At 42.3% G+C, this 22,426-nt stretch overlaps 1 protein-coding gene across 1 annotated transcript in view; it reads left to right on the top strand.

Moving 5' to 3' along the window:
- PPARGC1A (PPARG coactivator 1 alpha) overlaps window positions 1-22,426 on the top strand; it is a 628,165-nt gene that overhangs the window by 88,235 nt on the left and 517,504 nt on the right. The window lies entirely within an intron of this gene.

Below are 22,426 nucleotides of genomic sequence, written 5' to 3'. Positions count from 1 at the left end.
AAGATAAAGGAAATGAAATGAAATAAAATAAATACAGGGCTAGATGACTGGTTTCTCTATATTGCTGGGTAGATTTAATTAATTGCTAATATAGCACTGAGCCATGAATTACTCAATCATTGCCATTGTTTCAATTTTGGAATTTTCCTCTTAAATACAGATTCATTAGAAAAGAAGAAAATGTCACCGGGCAGAGAATATGTTTATGCTTTTGAATGTTAGCTTTTCACAGTCAGCTGTGAAATACTGAGAAATCTTGGGAAGAATATTTTTCAATAGTTTGGAAGTTTTTTTTCTTTATTTTGGTAGTAGGCTTTATTGTCTTTAAAAGTTCCATTGAAATGTGAAATAAGTCAATTAACCTTTCTGTTTTTCAGTGCCATCTCTGCATTAGTTGGTTGTGGTAGATATCTGAGGATTAGCAGTGAGTAGTGAAAAGGCCAGAGTTTTTGACTCAGACAGATCTGGTGCAAATTCCAGATTTAGCGTTTGCTGAAAGTGTCACCCCGGGTAAGTTACAAAACTTCTCTGAGCCTTAGTTTCCTTTTATATAGAGGCTTAGTGAGGGTTAGTAATCATTCATTCATCTGCTATTTATTGAGTGCGGACACTCTACCAAGCACTGTGCTAAATGCTCTGGATATAATTCAATCAGGATAGTAATTGCAGCTAACATTTACTGGGAGTTTATTAGCTGTTGGGTATTGCACTACCCATTTGATGTGAGATGTCCAATTCAACCTCCATAACCCTACAATGTATACATGTATATGGGTATACACATATATACAAATACATATATATCCACACAGAGGCATATAAATAAATAATTAATTACCTAATCGAAGCAGAGTAATTTGCTTTCAGGAAAGATCTTCTTAGAAAGAAGAAAGGTTTGACTATTAGACTATTACTAATCCAAGCAACTCCAGAAAAACCATGTAAGAACGTGATGTCACGAGAGGGGAGAGGAAGCCAAGACCTTCACCTCTTGCAGGGTTGGAAGGTGACTGAAGGAACAACCTCCACTAGCAGCAGCATGACAGGAGGATACGGTTTCAGTGCTTGCAACTTTGAACGTAGCGCTTTGTGTCTGAACATCACTTCTACTAAGGGTTTTGCCGTTTGAAATGTCATGCAATGTCTTTGTTATATGTAAGCCTCAAGCACCTTAACTGGAAATACTTTATATTCATCCGAATGGCCTGCTTTCCTTTCCATTCCTGTGAGCCAGGAATGCCGGATCCTCCTCTGTGGATATTTGCAAGCTATTTATTTTGCAGTGGTGGCAGTTGTTAAAAGCGGTGTACTTATTCTGCGATCTTGGGTACCTAAAGCTTAATCTCATAAGAAAATCTTTAGCCAAGTCAGGTTTTTAATCGCTATGTTAGTCATCCTACTGATTACATAAGGAACACTGTAGGAGCATTTCAAATGCCATCAGCTCTTGGCGGCAGAATGACAATGAAGATGAAGTATTAAAAACTAGGTCCTCCTAGAGGCAGACGTGAAGGGGAGCCTCCAAGTCCTTGCTCCTGAATATGTCTCTATATTAATTCTGCTCCTTTATAAGAGAACTCACTGGAAGAAAAGCATAATTTGAATTAATTATTTGCACATATGGTGTGTTCCTGATGTCAGCTAATGCTACATTAAGGACAGACATGCTGGGCACCCATTAAATAATCAAGTAAATATTTGTATTGTTTATGATAAACTGATTCCTTCTGTGGGTATTTTCTGTGCCTCTGTAAACATTCCTTCAGGAGGCAGATTTTGTTTGTTGGGGCTTTACACCAGGCTTAAATCTGACAAAGAGTGCTGTTTCAATTCCAAATCCGACAAAGAAACCTCGCACCCACTGTGTTTTTTGGAGCTAAGTGAATATTTAGTAACACTTTAATATAATAGCCGGATCATTATGGTATATTACTGAAGTGAATGCTATGTTAATAACATTAATCACATGGACTCATTCTTGTCCTAGCCTGAATGCTATAAGTACTTCTATATGATTTCCACTGTAATTCAATAGTAATTAGTGATACGATTACTTCAAACTGGCACCAAATGTTTATATTGAACCAACATGAATGTTAGGTCTCAACCTATGAGGGAACTGTCCCTGAATGGAAGATCGGGGCTTAGGTTAAGTCAGCCCAATTTTTCTTTGGTGAAATGTGTTATATAACTGGAGTGTATTCACGGTTTATAAATGCTCCGAATATGTGAACGAGGTTGACTTTTTACACCATTCACTGAAGATCACATTGTAATAGGGAAATACATAAAGGAATAATCTCTGGACACATTTTCCTGAAAGACTCCAATGTTTGAGAAAAGCTGGAGGTGAGTGTGGGACAGAATGACATCAAGTTAAGGGGGTGTCTTAAGATCTGTACCTGGAATTGTCTGGATATAAATTCCCAATGATTGCTAGGGCCTTTTGGAATAAGATCGTTATCGTGTTTCTTTTTCAGTGAGTTTTAGCAAGTCTTGGTGTTTGTTGCAAGCTTGCCATTTGAAAGGCACTTCTGTACGTGTCTGAATGTCTCCTTTGTCTCACTAAGGGAAGGTTATCGTACGTTCGAGATCGTTCTCCTCAAATCCAAGGGTGGACTCAAGTGGTGGTGCTTACCCTGGATTCCTGGGAAACGGGAGCTCACTGAACCCAGTGATGCCAGCTAATGAAGTAGTATAACTGGATGGACAGACTTACAAATCAACCTCTAGACCTTGATTGGAAAGTTAGAGGCAAGGATCTCATTCATTTTCTGAAAGTGCAGAGAGAAGGCCAATAAATACTTTGATTTACTTTAAGGCAACATGGCTCGTAATTGGCAACTTCTTGGCTGTGGAATTTAGGTTGAGGAGGAAAAAATGTAATCATTTGATTTCCGCCTGTACCATGCTTAAAAAGAACCCCAAATCTCAAAGTATATTTATGTCTTCTCTAACCCCACGGACAGATGATGGATCTCTTAGTAAATGAATCCATTCCTTTCTTCATTTATTCAGTCACTTGCTCAACACACTCAAACTGATTGCCTGCTTGGTCTCAAGAACTGTGCATGGCTCTGGAGTTGACATGGGAATCTGGATCCTCTCCTTTGGGGCAGCAAAATGAGACGGTGGGAGACATATACTCAGAAAGAGAAAGATGGTTACAGCCAGTGTGTGAAGTTGGTGAACTTCTGAAAGGGCAGGCAAGGGGGGTGGGGACCCATGACCAGAGTCACTTCAGAATAGGATACCAGAGACAGGAATGTGCAGAATATTCTGGATAAAATGACAGAAAATAAAATACAGAATGAATGTAAGTCTTGCATGGGGCTTGCCTTGCTATTCTTAAAGTGTTATCGTGACAGAAAAACTCTCTGAGAATGTCAGGATTGGGCTGATGTCCAGTTTATCTTTTGTCTTTGTTGTCCATATGGGAAACTCTTCCAGACAATGGATTTGTGTTTGAGGAGACTGTTTGGGGTAAGGAAATGATCAGACTCTATGTTCTTCCTGCCCAAAGCCTCTACCGCACTGTGACTTTCTGGAAGTCAGAACAAGGTTTATTAGCTGAGCATGCAGACTTCACCCACCCAGCCACGGAACGTGGACATTATGACATGGGGCATGAATGCTGCTGCTTTCTTTGTGTTGGGGTTCTGCATTTAAATTTCTCGAACCTTCACCTTGATATCTTGCATTTAAACATAACACTAAATTTTGCTCTTTGATTTTCAGATTTGGATTTTTTTTTCCTAAGCTAAAAAGCTAAAATGGAGGCATTCCAACGTTAGATTGTCAAACTCAGGGTGTTACGTACACATCCCATCTATAGAAAAGGATATATAAAGCAATGTGGCTTGAGAAGAAGAGAAAGAGAAAGAGACAGAGACAGAGAGTCAAAGAGGGAGAGTAGAAAGGATGAATCAGTATCTTCTGAGGGAATGCTCATGGTATTCTTGCTAATGCTGCATTTGAAAGGAAAAAAAGTCTCTGTTTCAGGCCTTGTTGACTTTATTGCTATGGGAACTTCGCAGTTTGCCTCTCAAAGTCAAACTAGGGAGTTCTAGGCTCTCTTTGAATCCCTGATGTGGTTCACATATGCTGTTTTTCTGTTCATCATTTGACTCAGATAATGTCTTTCCCTTTTTCCTATGAAGCCTTTTGGGATCCAGCCTTTGCTACATCTCTCACCCTGTGCTCTGCCTGTCCCTCCTTCCTCTGTCCTGCCCCTCTGCTGCCACCATGGTTCCTTCCACGACCCAGTCACACTGGAGCAAGTGGCCGCCTGAATCCCTCACGCAAGCCCTTGCCTGGTTATCTGCTCTCGTCTGCCTTCCATCCCCTTCTCCTCACCTGCAAAGAGCTAGTGCAAGGGCTGCCTCCCTTGTGAAGACTTTTCTGTGCCTACGTGAGCGCTAGCTAACATTTTATTGAATTCTTACCATGAACTAGACACTGTGCACCAGATGCTCCTTATCTATATTTACACCATATATAAGGTATGGATCTGTATATCCATATTTAAGCCATATAACAGAGCTGAGTGAAACTATGCTATAGCTTACGCGGTATCTAAGCATCGCATTATCCTATGGGCTAGATGCTATTCTTATTATTCCCCTTTTAGAGATGAAAAGAAAACACTGAGTTCTAAGGCAGAATCAGGCACTGCCCCTTTCAGCACTACAAGTGCTGTGTGTTTGCTGTCTCCCAGCACTTCCTGTCTTCAGCAGATGGCCCGAAGGTCTCTGGCAAGCCAGGTACTGTTCTAAGTGCCTGGCAAACAGTGGTGCCTAACACCACGCCCTGCTCCCAGAGAGTTCCACTGTGCACAGACAGGCCTATGACATGCCAGGCAGTGATGGCCACGAGGGCTGAGAAGACAAATAAGGGACAGAGTGAGGGAGCGGTGCTATCGGGGTAGCCTCTGATCAGATGGGGGGAGCTGGCTGGAGCAGAGTGAAGGCTGAGTTGCAGGGGAGGAGGTCAGGCAGCACAGACCTGGGGTGCCAGGGAGGAGGCCGTGCAGGCCATGGTGTGCAGGTTGGATTTTATTCTGCAGCCAGAGGAGGGTCGAGTGAGGAGTGAGATAATCCGATTTATGTTTTTTATGATCTATTCCCACAGTTGTGTGGAAAATGGACTTGGCAGGCCACGATTGGTGGCAGGGAGACCCGTTAGGAGGCTTTTGCTCCAATCCATGGGAGAGTCAATGGTGTCTGGAGTGAGTGGCAGTTGTGGAGGTGGTGAGAAGTCAGGATTCTGGATGTATTTCAACACCGAGCTGGTGACATCTCCTGATGGATTGAATATGAGCTGTTCAGAGCAAAAGAAGCAAAGAATTGGCTCGCTCAACAGAGAGACTGGATTTGCCTTCTACTCAGATGGAAGGTGCAGGATTTTTTTGGGGGGGTATATTAGTTTCTAGGGCTGCTGTGATAAATTGCCACTACCTTGGGTCACTTAAAACCACAGAAATTTATTGTCTCAGCTCTAGAGGCTGAAGGTCCAAAGTTAAGGTGTTAACACGGTGACACTTTCTCTGAAGGCTCCAGGCAAGCATTCTTCCATGTTCTGCTAGTGTTTGCAGTCCTTGGTGTTCCTGGAGTTGCAGAGGAATCTCTCCAATCTTTGCTTCCGTAGTCACATGCATCCTCCCTGTGTCCATGTCCAAATGTCCCTCTTCTTCCTAGGACATCAGTCATTGGATTAGGGTCCATCCTCATCTAAGTATGACCTTTTCTTAACTTGATTATATCTGCAAAGACCCTGTTTCCAAATATGGTCACAGTGGTGGGGACATCTCTGTAGAGGTGGTAGTTCAAGCCACAGGACCGAATGGGGCCGCTGGAGAACGGTTCATGTTCTGAAGGGAAGAGGTTTAAGGACTGAGTCTGATGCTCGGGTGTTCAGAGGTCAGGAGAGGGAGCGGAAGAGGCTTTGGATGGAAAAGGTCTGGTTTTGTGTATCTGTTTCTCAACTAGGGTCTAAGCTCCTAGAGATCAGCAGTTATTGTCATACTCCCAGCTTGGGCCCTGAGATTGACATTGAGAGCCTCACCATAAATATTTGCTAAATAAATAGACAGTGAAGCTTCTTTAAGTTTGTAAATCGTAAATAAAGGTACAGCATCTGTGGCGAGACAACGCCAACAGAAATGGGGGTGCTGGCCTGTACTTTGGCAGCCCAGTGTGTTTGCAGTCATCCCTGCAATCTGCGTGGTATGGAAGGAGCACATATGTGGGCCGTGAAGAGGGCGTCTCTTCTTTGCTGAGCTTCTGTGCATGACTGAACTGGGAAAAAGGGCCAAGCCACCCTCAGGCCTCGCTACCCCAAGTCTTGTATCAGGGAACGGGAGGTCCTCTTCACATCGTGCTGTGCTACATTTAAATGTAGCATAAGCATTTGGGTCAATATAGAGCGTCATAGTGAAGAGTTAACAAAAAGTAGTGTCTGAGAGCCAGAGCGCCTAGGTCTCAATCTGGCCTCTGCCATTTACTGTGTGCCCTTGGCGAGTTAGTTACTCAACGTCCCATCGCCTCAGTTGTCTCATCTATAAAATGAGGATAAGGATAGTACCTAATTCAGAGGGTTCTTTTAGAAACTAAATCAAGTAGTACTTAAAGATCTTGCAGTAGTACCTGGCACATGTAAGCACTATTTGTTACACAAAAAGAGCTTAGACTTTGGGGGTCAGAGAGACCTGGGTTTCAATTCAGAATCTGCCACATACTGACTGCGTGAACTGCATAAGTTTGAACAAGTTACCAGCCTCAGTTTCCTCATCTGTAAAATGGAGAATAAACACCTGCTTGTGGCTGTTGTGAGGATCAGTTAGGTAATACACGTGACATCTCTGGAACATACTGGATACATCACGGACACTCATAAATGTTAGCTGTCTACTAACAGGAAGGACTCAAACATCCTTAGAGATGGCTTGAATGACAGGCATGTGGCCATTTCTGAAGGGGTAGAAGACAGAATGGTTGCAGTAGAAGGAAGGTGGGAATTAATGCTGCTTAGAGCCTTCAACCTTGACTGTTTTAGCAAGTGGAGCTGCTAGAAGCTAAATGGGCAGGGAAAAATAAAAATAAAAATGTGAAAAAGTCGAATTCCAATTTAGTACTTGACTGTATTGGTTGACTATTATGCCATGGCATAATATGGGATGTAAGGGATGGCACATTTTTGATGAGGACACCAGGCAGCCTGTCATGAGAAGAGATAGTATGATCTAGGGGGCGGGTAAGAGTCTAGAGCCAGCCTTGGGCAAGCTCCCCAAGAAGCCGACCCCGAGTCTTGGACTTGAGTTGTAGTTATTTATGTGGGTGCAAATTTATTTGGATGCTCCCAGGGAGAGGACAAGGGTGACAGTGGAGACCTGTCTCGGGGAAAGGGAGTTCCCGTATCATCCAGCCCCCATCGGATCCTTATCTGAGGGCTGTTCCTGGGTGAAGAAGGTCAACTCCTTCCCACCCCCACACTGCCCTAAACAGGGGCCCAGGTACTCTTGGGACCAGAGCAAGGCCTCAGGCCCAGACTCCCTGGGCTTATAGGAAGGAGTGAGAGAGCACTAATAATGTCTGCTAAGGCCAGTCGTTTGAACTCTAAACCTCAGTGGCCATCTTCGCAAAATAGGAAGAGTCGTAACGTACACCTCCTAAGTCTTTGCAGAGACTAAGGGAAATGAGGAACATATAATGTTTGGCTGATACTGTGTGGCCCACGGAAAGCGAGGGAGGGCAGCTACCTTCGCTACGGAAAAGAATGGATGGCATGAACAAGGTGACGGTGCCTTCCAGAGGAGGTGCCCAGAGATACTGCTCAGGAAATAAATTATTAGAGGGAGTTCGCATCCATTTAATTTGCTTGGAGAAGTGCCCACAATAGAATCTTATACACTTGGTCACTTAAAAGAATTATGCGTGGCCGACACATCGAAGTCACATTTATCCACTTGGACAGAAGGTTCATCCTGAGTATGGAGCCTGTAATTTACTTACAGGTGTATATGGTGGGATAACTCAGGTTAATGTCCGTGAACAGAGACCAACAATTAGCAAGTTAATTAGGGTCCTGATTTTAGTAGCAAAGGATAATCATTTATTAGCTTAGGTCAGGACCTGGGCCTTCCCCGTGAAGTGACTTTCTATGAAAATATTGACTGAGAGGGAATCCCCGCAGCTTCCCCCGTACAATTCACACATGCTTGGTAAACTCATTATCTCTTACGGAGACAGTAGTGAGGACTACAGTAAATTTAGGAGGCTTGGCTCCAGCTAGCCTGTTTTAAGTTGCTAGCCAAAATATTAACAGGATCCTAATATAATAGTGCAAATACCAGTCCTTCCGCTACCCCCCTAAGCCCTGCAGTGTTCTTTTGTGTATCACCCTGTTGGTTTGTGACTGGTGTGTGCTGGCACTTTGCTCTTTTCCAGCCAATAATCTCAGAAAAATTAACATTATCATTTAAACTGAGGCATTTATTAGAGAAAAAAATACAGTAAAATATATAGCATTGTGCCTTGGGGCTAAAAAGCATTAGGAAGTGGTAAGCTTTACTTTTGTCTTCTTTTTCACAGTGACAGTCATTGACCCACACCTGGGACTCTGTAGAAGGGGCTGGAGATTATAAATCCAATTTACAGAAGGGGAGAGGGCATGGACTGGAGAGGCATCTTGCAATGGAAGAAGATAGGAGTGGCAGCTCCTCTTTTGGGCAATAAAAGGCATGGAGTTTTTTGCGTCTGTTTTGTTCTCTCTCCAGCCCTTCTTGCCTGTTTCCTGGCGCTGGTGCCTGCTTAGCTTTGTTGGAAAGTTGCTTAGCATGTCCCCTGACTAATAAGGTGGATGCTCGGCCATGCCTCATAAGCTGTAGAAAGGATGATGGACAAGGCTTTTAAAATCTGTTTGGCTCTTGTTTCGTACTCCATCAGTCATGAATGGTTAAGAGTGAGTTGTTGCTGTTTGTAAAATAGGAGCGGAGATGAGGTCGTGACAAATGTAGCTTTGGGAAGTCACTTCAGCTTTCTGATGGAAGCCGGTCCTGAGCTCCGAAAGCATTCCCTGGCCTCTCTTTGCCGGGAGCGGATTACCTACACACTTTCCCCATGTTGGTCTTAGCTGAATCTGCCAAAGAAAATGCTCAATATTAAAAGTCCAAGCCAACAACAAAAGGGTGGTTTTAAATTATACTTGTCACAGTTGTTTTTTCTTAACACTATCTCGGTAAACCCAATTTTGGTTAATAAAAGAAAAATAAATGGTGGAACTACTCCCAAAATCATTTTCCATGGCCCAGGTCCCAGCATTCTAGGTGTAAATGGATGAGCATTTATGAATCATTAGCATTCAACAAGTACTCATGTGCGGTAGGCAGAATAATGCCTACCTCTTTTTAGAGTGTCTACGCCCTGGACTTCACAGATATGATTAAGGTTACTCACCTTGAGATGGGGAGATTGTCTTGGATTTTCCTGGTGGGCCCAATGTAATGATATGAGTCCTTAAAATTGGAGCATATTTCCTAATTGTGGTTAGAGATGGATGGTGGCATGAGAAGGATTTGATGCCCCATTGCTGGTTTTGAGATGTAGGGGGCTGTGTGCAAGGAACTGAATTCTGCCAGCAACTGTAATGCATGAGGAAATGATCCTCCCCTACAGCCTCCAGGAAGGAGCTCAGCCCTGCCTTGATTTGAGCCGGATGAGACCCACGCCAGACTTCTGGCCAACAGAACTGTAAGATAACAGATTTGTGTTGGTACAAGCCACTGAGTTTGCGATAGTCTATTGCAGCAGCAATAGCAAACCAGTACGTGGCTGTTTTTGTTCTAGAGTTCTTCTAAGGTGAAGTGGCTTCTGAACCTAGCTAGTGTTATGTACCCTGCAATCAGGAAGGGCTGAATCATTTCCTATCAAAATCAAAAGCTCTGGCTCTTGTGTGTTTCCAAGAATTCTCACCTGTGGTCCTGGGGTGCTAGAATGTCAAAAGTTTTGGATGATGGAGGAGCAGAAAGAAATTAATGAATATTAATGGTGCACCCCTGTGTTCCTGACTGTGCTGTATTTTCATGATCTTAACCCTTACAACAGTCCGTGAGGTGGATACTATGTTTTACAGATGAGAAACTGGTTCCAAGAAGTTAAGTGGCTTTCCTGAGCTTACAGAAGCGGTAAGTGACATAGTGAGTTTCTTAACCTCCAAAGAATATGTTCTTTCTCTGGTGAGAAAGAACATTTGCATTCTTCTCAGGGAGACTTAGGAGTCAGGAAATCAACATTTAGTAGCTGAGTCTTCTGATATAGAACAGAAGAAAATGGAATCACTTGCCAGTCTCTCCCTAACGTTTCCTCAGTTGATAAAACATTGACGAAGATGGAGAACATTGTCCCTACCTTGCCCCCAACAGCCCACAGTGGGTGAGCGGGGACCCACATGGAACGGCTTATCTCTCCACTTCAGTTCCTTTCTGTGCTCAGCTTCCCTGATTACTAATCTGCAATGCTTTGTGGCTTGCAGAATAAGCACCTAGTTTGTTAGTAAAGGAATCAGGTTGGTATTTAAGACAAAAGAGGATTTTAAAAAAAATGATTGATTATTTAAAAGGGTCACTTGGGACTGGCTTTGCAGATCCTACTGCATTAAGCCAGATTTTGGTTCGATTGCTGGCAATGCCGGTTGGATTAGATGGATGCAACATGCCCCCGAAATCCCAAGATTCCCTGCCAGCCATTCAATAGTCTGACATGTCACCCAGAGAGAACGTTGGCTATCTGTTAACAAACGCCAGCCCCCGGTGCCACGGGAGAAGGGCTTCTTTGAATTCAGCTGTAATACTTACTGGTAGAGACCTCCAGACAGGATTTGTTTAATAGGCGGTTTTAAAGCACTCACTCCGCAGCATTAAGTTCCGCAAGAGCAGGGAAGAAAGCATATAAAGTGCTACCTGCTTCCGAGAAGCATCTAGTCTGGAGGGAGGGAGAAGGCTGATTGCAAAGCTGGGCAGGTTTTGGTAAACAACAGTCCTGTGCTCTGCAGGTGGAAAGGAAACTCCAATATCACCTGGGCACACGCGCAGGGTTGAGGCAGGCAGCTGGGTGTTTGCGGGGATGTGCTTACTCATGAGTCAGTTTGGAGGATGCCTGAAGCAGCCCCAGCACCCTCTCCAGCTTTAGAACCCAGTCCTCAGACCTTGGCCAGGCCTCGATGGCTGGGTCTCAAGGCTCAAGGTCCCCACGGCCAGTTGGACTCCACCCCTGAGATGTGGTGGTGAACTGGGCACCTTCTGGGCACCCTCACCCATGGTATGTTGTGTGATAGCTAGCCCCTTCGCCCTTCGGAATTCCCTTCCCCGGAGCTTCTAGAACCTTCTCTCGTGCCAACAGCTAGAATTCTGCCCACTCGTGTTGTCCATTCCTAGCCTAACTGCACTCTCACCTTGCTTCTGACAAGGGCACGGCCCTTCACATCTCTGGGCTTTGTGTTGGAATCGTGTCTTCGTGCTGTTTGCCCCAGCCTGCACCTCGTTCTTCAGACTCCAAGTCCTCTCCCCCTCCCCATGTGGGTATTTGGGTCAGTGTCCATTCCCTTCCTGTTCCTCATAGCCCAGCTTCTCCTGGCCTTTGCCTTCCGCTCCCTGGTGGCTCTGTACAGTTAAAGTCCTGGCATGCCCCATCCGGGAGCTGGAAGAGCAGCAGAATGGACCCCAAGTCAACCCCTGTAGAGCTCCCTTCATCTACACCCGTCAGGGTTTTAAACTCCGCTTTGAGGCTTTCTCGCTGTGCCGCTAGAACCCAGCGAACGCGGCACCCAGCTCTGCAACTTCTCACAGAAAATGCCAAACAGGATGGAATTAAAATTCTTACTGAAATAAAAAACAAAAAAGCAAAAAACCTTTCTCTTCTTTGTTGACTACAGGAGGCCTTTTTAAAGAAGACTATGTTTAAAAAAAACTCCCAAAACACAACTTTGATTTTTAGGTTAGAAAATAGTGTCAGAGTACACTATGGCCCAAATCAGGATGCTGTATGTTTCCTGTACCATGGAATGTATTTTTCCCCTTAGCTCAACTCTTAAAACAATTTTAAATATTCAAGGCTAAACACTTCTTACATTGGAAAGTTAGTGTCTCTTTGGAAAGGGTTTTGGGTTATATCTGAGTTTATTTTTTGTAAACTTTGTTTTTGGTAGATGGAATCCTTTAATGTACATCGTAATGGTTTTTTATAAGTGCTCCGCTTCAAGCAAAACATCTGTACTCAAAATATCTGTTTTAAATACTGCTTTTAACATGTCACTCCTCTGCTCGGAAATTTTGAGTATTGTTTCCTAATCGCTTTTTCCCTCTAATCTAACTTTCTAACTTTCAGTGTCTGGCCTTCCAGGTCTTCCTGCACCCAAGCCTCTTGCCCGTTCCTTTTCTAACAGGTCTTTTCATGGTGCCCTGTCCGTGTTCTGCTCTTTTTGGATGAGAGGTTGTGTTACAGTTAGTGCTAAAGGCCCTGGAGCCAGAGCTCCTGGGTTCAAGTCGTGTCTATCAGCTGTGTGACTCTGGAAATTCGCACAGTTTGTCTGATTCAGTTTCATCTCCTAGGGTTGAAATGAGGACTAAACGCATTCTTACATGTGAAATGCTTTCTGGCACACAGTGCTCAATAGGTGTGAACTATTACAGCACTCCCTCACGAGGGGATCGGTGATTTGGGTAAGGGAAGTATTTCTGTCCTTACATTCCAGGTGTATGAATCCTTCTACTAGATTTAACCTGAAATCTGCATACCATTTGGAATATTAACAAAAAATTTTTTCAGATGCTCTTTGTATTAGTGTATCTAACCACGGGGCACCTTTGCTGGTTCAGAATATACCAACTAAGGAATTTTTCCCAAAGTAGCACCCACACCAAAGCTTGACCCTTCTCCCTATTTGCATATGCATATGAGGTATTGCTTTTAATCCAGAAAGTCAAATAAGTTTTAGGTTTAAATCACTGTTGTCGTCTATTCCCAATGCTATAACAAAACACCACAGACTGTGTAATTTATAAACAATAGAAATTTATTTCTCATAGTGCTGGAGTCTGAGAAGTCTCGGATGGAGGTGCCAGCGGGTCTGGTGACTGACGAAGGCTGCTCTCGGCTTCAAGAGGGCGCGTTGCTGCTGCCTCCTGTGGAGGGAGCGAGCCTGCGTCCTCACATGGCCAAGGGATGGGAGGCAGCGTCACCCAAGCCCTTTTATAAGGCACTAATTTCATCCATGAGGACACAGTCCCTGTGGCCTAACTACCTTCTGAAGGGCCCCATCTCTTAATATTGTTGCTTTAGTGCTTAAGTTTAAACACGAATTTCAGAGTGGACACAAACATTCAAACTATAGCAAACACTTTTGGCGAATTTATTGCCATGTCATTGACACTAGCTTGGGAAGTGTGGGCATAGGGCAACCCATTTAGGGATATGAGTTTGGTTTGAATCGGGACTGTAGAAGCAGAGTGTTTTAGTGTTAGTTTTTGCCATTTAGAAACTTTGTATTCTGGTTCCCTGGCCCCTTTCCTCCAATAAGTCCCACAAGCCACTTGACCTTCAGAGCTTCGTTAGAAGTTCACTGAGAACATCAGAAAATGGGGATGCCCCAGTGGGTCAGGTTTCTGGTCTCTCTAGCCCAGTTTCTCATCGCCAATATTGGAGGAAGTGTTGTCTTATGGGAATATATGACAGAGATCTACCATAAAATTATCTGCAGGAAGTCAGGGCTTACCCTGTCTGCTAGCAAAGCAAGACATCCCAGTGGATCAAACTGGTTTGGATGACTACAGTGGAGCCCAAAGGAGAAGTCCAAGGCTCAAGGTCAGAATCTGTAAAATTTTTTTTTTTTTTTTTTTTTTGAGACAGAGTCTCACTTTGTTGCCCAGGCTAGAGTGAGTGCTGTGGCGTCAGCCTAGCTCACAGCAACCTCAAACTCCTGGGCTCAAGCAATCCTTCTGCCTCAGCCTCCCAAGTAGCTGGGACTACAGGCATGTGCCACCATGCCCGGCTAATTTTTTCTATATATTAGTTGGCCAATTAATTTTCTTTCTATTTATAGTAGAGATGGGGTCTCGCTTTTGCTGAGGCTGGTTTTGAACTCCTGACCTCGAGCAATCCGCCCACCGTGGCCTCCCAGAGTGCTAGGATTACAGGCGTGAGCCACCACGCCCGGCCTTGTAAAATTTTTTAATTGTCCTGAAACTTTGTTTAATTAAAAGAAAATAGTTTTATTTTTAATCACTTTGCCCATTTGCTCTAAAGAATAATCCCTTCAATTTTACCATACCCTAATGAAGGAAATACATTTTGCATGACTAATTTCAATCTTGGTAATATAACACAGGAAAGAATCCCTTTATATCATATGGTAGTCATGATATGTATTTCTCTCTGCAAGAGAAATCAGAGGGGTTCTTATTTTCATATATTAGTTGAGGGAGACAGGATAGTGAGAACAGATTCTAGGAATAAAAAAATGTGGTAATTGTCAGCAACATGATCTTGGGCAACTTCCCTAATCTCTGTCACCTTCAGTTTTATCAAGTGTAATTGGAGACAAAAATGATGAAAATTACACACACACACAAACAAACACACACTTTCACAGGCACGTATACTTCTTGAAGATTTCTTTTTTATAAAACTTGAAAGAACCAATGCATGCAAAGTGCTTTGGACACTACCTGGCACATAATAAGGACTCAGTAAGTGGAAGTTCAGTCAATAAGTATTTATCAAAGCCTTTTTATTACAGGCGTGTAAAAGGAACAGAGGCCACAGAAATGAAGTAGAGATGGCTTCTTCCTTATGGACCTTACAATAAAGATACAAGGTGTGGGAAGTCTGTGAGTTTCAGCAATAAAAGAAGAAGCAAGTTGGGTATGGGTTTGTTGGGTGTTGTGGTGAGATGCTAGAGGTACCGTCAATATGGTGGCAAGACCCTCTGTGGTCCTGCTCCTGCCTGCATGAACGGCCTCACTAAACTCCAGTGACCCTAACCACATTCACTCACTCAACATTTAGTAGATATTTAGTGAGCACCTTCTGTGAGCGAGACACTGTTCCATGTGGTGGACAAGGCAGATTGGGACCTGCTTTTATGGAACATATGTGCTGCGAGTGTCTCAAACATGCTGAGCTCTTTCTCACCACAAAACCTTTAATCATGCATCTCTTCTGCTTAGAATGTTCTTTTTTCCATGCCTTCCTCACATTAACTTCCATCTATCCTTCATATCTTAAATTATGCTTCCTTAGACAAGCCTTGCTGACCTCCTATCCCCAAACCCAATCTAAATTAAATTCTGCTGCTATCCTTTGTTGAAGTATCTTTGACTTTTATTTCGAAACATTTCTCACAGTTTATTTGTGTCTTTATTTACTGCCTCATCCACTTGACTGTAAGCTCCATGAGTCACAGCCTGGGCTGATTTTGCTCAGCGTTTTATCCGCCACATCTAGGACTTAGCTGACTCCAGAGAGGTTCTGAAAATATATCTGCTGATTTAATAAAAGAACCTAGTATTGAAATACATTTTCATTTTACAAGCACTGATGGAAAATTTGTGCAGATTTTTAGTGGTGATAATGCATTCAGATCAGTAGATCTGAATTTATTTTGGTTCTGCTAACTCACTTTATATATACATATATGTATATATAATTTTTGTAATTGCTAAACTATGATCCCAGGGTGCTATTCTTTATATCTCAAAAGCTTCCAAATAGTTTTCTTTTCTTTCCCATAGGATGAGCTTTTGGAGTGATACTTTCTTGGGATTTTGTCACATTTTTTAATCTTTGTAATAGCACGGGTCACTCAGAATGAAAATCCTTGGGAGTTTCAGAGGCTCATTCTTCAGATGGAAAATGTAAATCTGCTCCCTTGCTTGCCTGTGCCATCAGTGTAAACCCAGATCTCTGGAGATAACTTTTAGAAGAAAATGAAGCAATGGAAAATTCACTGAACAAATGTTCCCCATTTGTTTGCCTGCTGGAGTGGCGGGTAGACAGGAAAGGGAGGATGGTGGTCGTTGGGTTTAAATGCATACAGCCGATCAGAGCTCGAAGCGTTGTGCAAACAGAAATCTCTTCTTTTTGCCTAAGTTAACTAAGCCAGCCCACTGTGTTTCCATCTTTTGGAAAAGCGTTAGTATCAAGTTTCAATACTGCTGTGAAAAAAAAAAAAAATCTGCCACCACGGCAAATGATACTGTTGGACGTGGACGGAAACCCTATAAAATTGTATGGGTGATATTAATTTAGTCACCTACGGCTTAATAGTCATTTTATGGACATTAAAAAAAAAGTTTTGTAGCCATAATGTTTTATCTATCTTTATGGTCTCTTATGCTGTGTTTAATCAGTGTAATTATGGGAGAAGATAATTAAATAGAGTACTATACAGTTCTTAAGATTTTAATGCTGTTATCACTAATTTAACCACAAAAAGAATATATAAAATCTAAGCCATGGAAAATCTTAAAGAGAAATAGCCAGTCAGAAATTTCAATAAGCAGTTTAAATAGTGGAGGTGAAGTTGTGCCTTCTTTTTTGTCAGTTTATTTATGTCATTTAATATATTTTAAATTATTAACTGGGAAGGAAAATTGAGAGGAGATGAATATTTATACTATTCTTTGAACAAAGTGATATCTCTCTATAGTTCAAAATGGTTACATTAGGCCGGGCGCGGTGGCTCACGCCTGTAATCCTAGCTCTCTGGGAGGCCGAGCCGGGCGGATTGTTTGAGTTCAGGAGTTCGAAACCAACCTGAGCAAGAGCGAGACCCCGTCTCTACTATAAATAGAAAAATTAATTGGCCAACTAATATATATAGAAAAAATTAGCCGGGCATGGTGGCGCATGCCTGTAGTCCCAGCTACTCGGGAGGCTGAGGCAGGAGGATTGCTTGAGCCCAGGAGTTTGAGGTTGCTGTGAGCTAGGCTGATGCCATGGCACTCACTCTAGCCTGGGCAACAAAGCGAGACTCTGCCTCAAAAAAAAAAAAAAAAAAAAAAAAAAAAAAAAAAAAAAAAAAAAAAAATGGTTACATTAGAAATAGTCTAGTACCCCAAAAGGCTACTCATGACTACATTTTAAAATGGAGATATTTGATTATACATCTGTACTCAATATACATTAGTCATATTGCTTTTTCTTTTCCTGGGCATACATTAAAAAATTTCTATTTTTTAAGAAACTAAAGCAGGGATTGCTAAAGAATTGACAAATGTGTTCTGAACTGTCTTGCCTTAGGGAAGGCAATACTGAGCTCCCGTTTGCTGCTATGAAAGCACACATTTTGCAGCCGCTCAGACTGTAATTGGAGGGTGCTCAACAGTGTGTGTGGATCTCCATGGTGAAGCAGGCACTTAATTGAGCTCAGGGAACTACTAGGATTTAGATTAGAGAAAGCAGGGTGGGGGGTGTGCCAGGTTAGGGGAGCAGCGTGAGAGAAGGTAAAAAAGCATAAAACCTCGGGGAAAAGGTGATGAATTCCTGACTAATCTCTGTCCTAGGGCATACAGACCTATGTGATGGGGAATAAGTTAGGCAAAGAAAAAAAAAAAAAAAGAATCAGCCCAGATTGTGGAAGGCTTAAAACATCATGCAAGAGGGACTGAATTCAATACAATGGAATATTATTCAGCCTTAAAAAGAAATGAAATTCTGATACATGAACGACATGAATGAACCTTGAAGACATTATGCTGAAGGAAATAAGCCAGACACAAAAGGACAAATTGTGTATGATTCCAGCTAGTCAAATTCATGGAGACATAAAGTAGAATGGAGGTTTTGCGTGGGGTGGGGGGCTGGGTTAGAGGAAGGAGCAATGGGGAGTTATTTTTTAATGGGTACAGGATAGTGGTGATGGTTGCATAGCAATGTGAATGGACTTAATGCCACTGAACTATACACTTAAAAATGGTTAAAATAGTATATTTTCTGTGTATGTTTTACCACAATAAGAAAGATAAAAAAAAGTACTGTATTGAATTTTGTAAACAATGAGGAGGCACTAAAAGTCCCTGTGGAAGGAAGGATAAGATCCAATTGGAGCATTTGGAATTAAGCCATTGGTTTTTTTTTTTTAAAGCTTTGTACTTTTTTGGGGAAGCTGTGTTTGAGACCATCTTTACGGCTATCACATGGGAAGATGAGTCCTCATTCTCTATAATTTTATGATAAAATTTACAGGGTTGATAGATGGAAGTTTCTAACGGAGAATGTATAGTTGAGATTGGAATTGGGGCATCGAAAAATGACTTGAAACCGAGGTTGGTATCCCATATTTGAAAGACTTCTTGGCAACCCCAAAGGAATTTTGATTTGTTTGCGTGCTTCTAGGAAATTCAAGTTGGATGAAGCACCGAGGCTTAATGTTGAAAGTTATCAGCCTGGAATTAATGAAAAATGTGAGAATAGATCCTTAGGTTTTAGAGTAGTTTTGTGCACTGAATTGATGTTGTGTTCCTTTTCATTCCCCAGCAAATATATTCTCATTGTGTGCTCCAAGGAAATGATTAAAAAACATCATTAAAATACTTCTTTTCCTTTCTTCTTCATTGGAAGAGGCCACAAGTGTCTGCTTTTTCAATTTGAACCAAACCTTTGCTTTTGTATTCTAATAGCGACTCTAAATGCTGCCGGTGTGGTTCAGTAGCTCGCAGGGTTTTACACCAGGAGAATTACAAAGGGGCTCACAAATCATCATTTCTGATCACTGTGCTTCAGAAGCAAAGAAGTTGGGGCCCAGAGAGTCATCATGGGTCCTTTTATAATTCCATCAGTTTTCTGGCAGTTAGAACACATTTTATAGCCAAGGAGACGGCAAGGCAAGGCAAGGCGAAGCACCACGCTGGATGGTGAGGAGTGGAAAGGAGTGAGCTACCCGCTCCCTTGCAGAACAAAACAAGGGAGGTTGCTGTGGAGGAGGCGGGTTTGACAGGGACAGCAGCTCTGTGTCACGGCAGTTGGAGCTGGAGAGTTGGAACTCCAGTTTGGGGGAGTTTTGTCTGGGCTGATGGGGCCTTTGTGGTTCATGTGGGTTGGGCACGATGTTCTACTCATCTTCATGTCCTCCGCACGGGCCCAGGGCCTGGCAAATAACTGTTCAACGATGGGTTGAATAAATGAATAAGAGAATGGCTTTACTTGGCTTGTCTTGCAAAAAGGGAGGGACAAAAGCTAGAAAGCACAAGCTGGTGACACTTAGTAGGTGGGGTGGTGGGCGGTGAGAGTCAGAGCAAGGATGAACCTCAGTGTTTTGCCCTATTCACAAATGACAAATTAGGAGGTGATCTTTTTCTTTACAACGCTTCTTTATAAAATTCATAAAAAAAGATTCTTTGCTTGATAAGTGATTTGGAAAGAGCGCAAACTTTGGAATGCAATTTAAAGAAGCTTAAAAGTGTTCATAACCTTTGACCTAACAATTTTACTTTTGGAATTATTTCCTATGGAAATAATTGAAAATTACAGAAAGAACTTTTTGCTTGAAGTCATTCATGGTAGCATTAATTATAATAGCAAAAAATTGAAAAAAAGGGCAACTATCTACCAAAAGGAGTATGAGTCAGTGTGTTTTTTTATATTCACACATTGGAATAAGATGTAGCCATTAAAATTGATATCGATGAGAATTGTAACAACATGGACAAGGTACATATATATGTAAAGTTAGTGATATATGCAAATTTATGATATTTGTTAAAATACGGGAATAAAACACATACACATGTAATAATTGTTTCTATACTACAATAAGAATGGGTGATGACTTTCTTTATATTTTTTTACATTTTGAATAAATATTTATCGCTTTTATAATTAGAAAAAATCCCTGAAAAAAATCTGGTTTCCATATCCATTTACATTAGATACTGGGTTCAATTTTCAGTGAGCATTTCAGTAGGAAATGAGCTGCCCCTTCACCAACCCTGTCTCTTTCCAGCAGCAGAAGAGACTGATAGACCAGAGTGTCCTAAATAACAATGTGACACACAAAACTCTTGCCAAATGGGAGGTGAAAACCCTACCCCTCTGACATCTCCCCTTGGAACCAGACACAAAATACCAGTGAGAAGGTTCTCAGGAGATGAAGGGGTAGCTCCTCGCAGAGAGGGACAGAAAGAGAGATGGAGAGAAAGAATGTGGAGAACACAGAAAAAAATGAGCAGGAAAGAGGCATGCAGCCACAGGAGCAGGAAAAGAAATAGGAAGAAATAGAAGAGAAAGAAAACTGGTGTTTTGGGAGGAATGTAAAGAAAGCCCTCAATGAGCCCTTTTTATTGTTCTGTGCTTCCGTTATAGTATGAATAATAGATCAACAGGTGTTTTGCTTTTATTTATGTATTGTTATTTAGCAATTGTAGCACTAGGCAATAAATACGTGGGCATATACACCTGGCTTCTGTTTCCAGGGAGCATTTGTAATTCAAATTGGAAGCAAGACCAATTTTCCTTCCCATGTATCTCTGTCACCTTGAGCAGCTGGTTCGTACTGTGCTGGGAACCGAGGCCCCAGGTGATGGACTGTTGTGGGGCTGTTGTCTACGCACGAACACTTTGTTTTCCTAGATAAAGGATCCTCTGCAATGTACCCCGGTGCTCACCGCTGAGGGATGAGGGATAGGATTCAGGCATAAATTCCATATATTTTGTTCTGAAATTTTTCGGGGCGGGTTTTGAGAAATCACTTTTTCCTACTAGGAACCGATAATATGGGAATAATATGGAATATATGGGATAATATGGGAATAATATGGGAATACCTTGCTGGCATTGGTCCCTGGCTGGCATTTACAAAGACGTCTGATATCTGTGAAGGAAACTTGATAGAGGAAGGAAGGCAAAAAGGAAAGAAGGAAAGAAGCAAGGAAGGAAAGAACTTAGGATAGCAGAAAGAAAATTGTCTTGGGCATCAAGCACCTGTGGGCCGGCATCGTAACTCCACCCCTCACCTACTTCCCTGAGGACCTGAGAAGCAGCACCTGACTTCTGTGAGTCTCAGTTTCCCCAGCTGCACATGGAGGTAGCTGTACCTAGGGGTTAATATGAAGGCTAAGTATCATGATATGTGCAAGCACCATACACATACTATGTGATCATTTATGTGCAGCCCTGTTCCGTTTATTGACTGCCTACCTTATGCCAAGAATTAAGCTAAGTGATTTCCAGGGCCCCTGCCTAGTAATTTAGACAGACAACTCCCATTATTTCCTCCGAATGCAATAAAGTTGTTTTGAGTATATCCTGATAAGTAATTGCTTCCCTTAATGATACTCCAGTGGAATACAATATGGAAACCTCTAAAGGTTCTTATTCTTGAAACTAATTTTTAAGTACAAGTGCTTACAATTAGTCTTGCCTGGGCATGATTTGTAGCATACCAAAAAGCCCTGGGTTTCTAAATATAGAAATCAAAATGCCTTGAATCCTCGTAAAGCCAGATCAGAAAACCTTACACAAAGGGAGGAGGATGTGTCCACACTGTTCTCCAACAGAATTGTGTGTCATGCTTTAGGGAACATTGTCTATCCAGTTAACAGTCGTCTCAGAAAGAGAAATGTTTAATCTGTTGATAACTCCCCACCTTCACGGCCCCTCACCCCTGCCACCAACCCCTTATAGCCCATACGGGAATTTCTTAGAAAAACAAACTCAGTAATTAAAAATGAAACAAAACAAAACGGAAAACAAACAAACAAAAAACCCTATGGATAGCAATGCATGCATGACGGTTAAAAATTTCCTACGCAAATAAATAAGGAAGGAAAATGTGGACATGTGCTGAGTGTGATTTCTGGAATTCCTTAGTAAGAATGTAGGATTCTCCAGCATGTGGTTGTTCTCCAACATGTTGAATTCTGCAACTGAGGAGCTTTTAGGGGCTGTATCTGCTTCTGACTTTGCCAAGCACTTCCTAGACATCAGGCCTTTTTAATCCTCACAAGATCTTTCATAATATTTTTTCAGTAGATGAAAAAAATGGGCCACAGAGAGCTTAACTGACCTTCTAAAGGTTATCCTGATTTGTTTAATCACCAAGCTGGAATTAGAGTCAAGCTTATTCTCTGGGCTTCAGTTTCCTCATCTGTGGAATGGGTGTACTAATATTTACTTCACGGGATTGTTGGGGAGAATCAAAGGGACTCATGCATGAAGAGGTGAGATGCTTGGTTCTCAAAGTGTGACCGCCAGGCCAGCAGCATCAGCATCACATGGGAACTTGATAGAAATAAAGAACCCTAAGCCCCACCCCAGATCTCCTGAATCAGAAACTCAGGGTGGGGCGCAGAGAGGGGGCTCAGTAGTCCGAGGTTTAACAAGGCCTCTGTGTTTTAACAAGGTGCCCTCCTAAATTTGGGGACCAAGAACCAATGGGT

This window comes from Microcebus murinus, chromosome 3, assembly GCF_040939455.1.
Source record: "Microcebus murinus isolate Inina chromosome 3, M.murinus_Inina_mat1.0, whole genome shotgun sequence".
In the NCBI taxonomy this organism is placed as follows: Eukaryota; Metazoa; Chordata; class Mammalia; order Primates; family Cheirogaleidae; genus Microcebus; species Microcebus murinus.
This window is presented reverse-complemented; position numbering and strand designations above follow the sequence as displayed.